Source organism: Perognathus longimembris, chromosome 4, assembly GCF_023159225.1.
Source record: "Perognathus longimembris pacificus isolate PPM17 chromosome 4, ASM2315922v1, whole genome shotgun sequence".
Classification (NCBI taxonomy): domain Eukaryota; kingdom Metazoa; phylum Chordata; class Mammalia; order Rodentia; family Heteromyidae; genus Perognathus; species Perognathus longimembris.
The window spans coordinates 93,845,521-93,848,051 of NC_063164.1; the positions used below are offsets into that span (position 1 = coordinate 93,845,521).

The 2,531-nt window shown below is 47.1% G+C and overlaps 1 pseudogene; it reads left to right on the top strand.

Moving 5' to 3' along the window:
• The first annotated feature begins 943 nt into the window (after positions 1 to 943).
• LOC125350062 lies at positions 944 to 2,531 on the top strand (annotated as a pseudogene).

A 2,531-nucleotide genomic window follows, 5' to 3' on the forward strand; every position in this document is an offset into this window, starting at 1 on the left:
AATCTGGGGAGCAGCAGCCCAAGGTAGCCCTGAGCAGTGAGCAGTGAGTCTTTTCTGCCCTTTCTGAACCGGAGACTGGAATGACCACTGTGAAGATATCTGAATTGCCTTTGGGGCCTTTTTCAATTGTCCTGATGAACAGGATCCACTCTCTTGTGCTTTCTTGTACTTGTGCCAATGTCTTTAACAAATGTTAACTTGTACATTAGCATTCTCTTTGAACAGCTTTCCCACTCCTTACATAGGTAGGCTAAAAACTTTCTAATTAAATTATTTAAAATCTTTAAGTAGTTCTACAAAGGGGTTTTAATTCAACATATCAATTTGTGAGTATAATGCACCTTAATCTGCTTATCTGAACTGTAAATTCTATCTTTAGGTCATTCTTTTGTTTGAATATATCAACATAAGTGGTTAAAAATAACCAAAAGTCCTCCTATATTTGCCTTAGAAATTTCTTCTAGAATTCAACTGAGGTAGTCCTCATTCATAAGTTCCACATTTCATAAAGCCCTAAGCCACAGATACAGTGCCGCCAAGAATTTTGCAACTATTCAACAAGGTCGGCTTTAATTCCAGCTCCCAGGAAGTGATTCTTCATTTCTATATGGGACCTCATTAAAATGGTCTTCATGTACATGTTCCTGTCCGAATTCTGATCATAGCCACTGTAGTAATCTCTGAGAAGCTACAGACTTTGCTAGTTTTGTCTTCTGAGCTCACATCAGAATTGTCCTTCAGGGCTGGGAATATGGCCTAGTGGCCAGAGTGCTTGCCTTGTATACATGAAGCCCTGGGTTCGATTACCCAGCACCACATATGTAGAAAATGGCCAGAAGTGGCACTGTGGCTCATGTGGCAGAGTGCTAGCCTTGAGCAAAAAGAAGCCAGGGAGCTTTTTTACAAGGTATTAGCACTTTTCTTTCATTAGGGGGAAGGCGTGAGGAAAGTACCAAACTGGCAGCAGACTTTTAAACTTTAAATAGACAGGTCTGAGTGTCTGAACTTGCCTTTCCCCAGTCTCTCATCCACCCAGGAGTTCCACGGCTTGGAGAGCCTGCTTCCCTCCTTTTAAGTGACAGAGAGGTGCCCAAGCAGCATGGGTGACTGGAGCACCTTAGGGAAACTCCTGGACAAAGTCCAAGCCTACTCCACAGCTGGAGGGAAGGTGTGGCTGTCTGTGCTCTTCACTTTCCGCATCCTGTTATTGGGGACAGCAGTTGAGTCCGCTTGGGGCGACGAGCATCTGCCTTTCCATGCAACACTCAACAGCCTGGCTGTGAGAACGTGTGCTAGGACAAGTCTTTACCCATCTCCCATGTGCGTTTGTGGGTCCTGCAGATCATATTCGTGTCTGTACCGTGCCTGCTGTACCTGGCACATGTGTTCTATGTGATGCGAAAGGAAGAGAAACTGAACAAGAAAGAGAAAGAGCTCGAAGTGGCCCAAACGGATGGCATGAACGTGGAGATGCACTTGAAGCAGATTGAAATCAAGAAGTTCACGGCAAAGTGAAGATGCGCGGGGGAGGGGGGCGCTGCTGCGCACCTATATCATCAGCATCCTCTTCAAGTCAGTCTTCGAGGTGGCCTTCCTGCTCATCCAGTGGCACGTCTATGGCTTCAGCTTGAGTGCAGTCTACTCTTGCAAGAGGTTTTAAACCCCTGCCTGCATCAGGTGGACTGCTTCCTCTCACGCCCCACGGAGAAATCCATCTTCATCATATTCATGCTGGTGGTGTCCCTGGTGTCTCTCGCCTTGAATATCATCGTGCTCTTCTATGTGTTCTTCAAGGGGGTGAAGGATCGGGCGAAGGGAAGGAATGCCAACGCTGGCAGGCTGAGTCCCTACAAAGACTGTGGATCTCCAAAATACGCTTATTTTAATGGCTGCTCTTCACCAACCGCCCCTCTCTCTCCCATGTCTCCTCCTGGATACAAGCTGATTTCTGGTGACAGAAACAATTCCTCTTGTCGCAATTACAACAAACAGGCCAGCGAGCAAAACTGGGCCAATTGCAGCACAGAACAAAATCGCATGGGACAAGCAGGGAGCACCATCTCCAACTCCTACAGCCAGACTTTTGATTTCCCTGACAAGCAGAATTCTAAAAAAGTGACGGCCGCACTGGAACTGCAGCCACTAGCCATGGTGGACCAGCGACCTTCAAGCCGACCCAGCAGTCGCACTAGCAGCAGACCTCACCCTGATGACCTGGAGATCTAGACACAGGCTGGAGAACGTCAAGATTCCACTCCACTCCGTTTGTGGAGGAGATAAAAAAGGTGCTGTTGCTGTGTGTTCCTTGAGGTGTTCATTTTCATTCTAATGGAGGTGGTACTTATGCAAAGCCTTAGAAGTAAGGCTGGGTGGGGGGGGGGGGTGAAGAAACACACAAAGGACATAGAATACACTAGGTTGGAGGAGGGGTACCTAGGGGAGGTGTATGGGAAGGGAAGGAGATGGAGGTAACCTGCTGGTTGGTATTTAATGTAGTGGATTCAAACAAGTTCCAAGTTTCTGTATTAGTG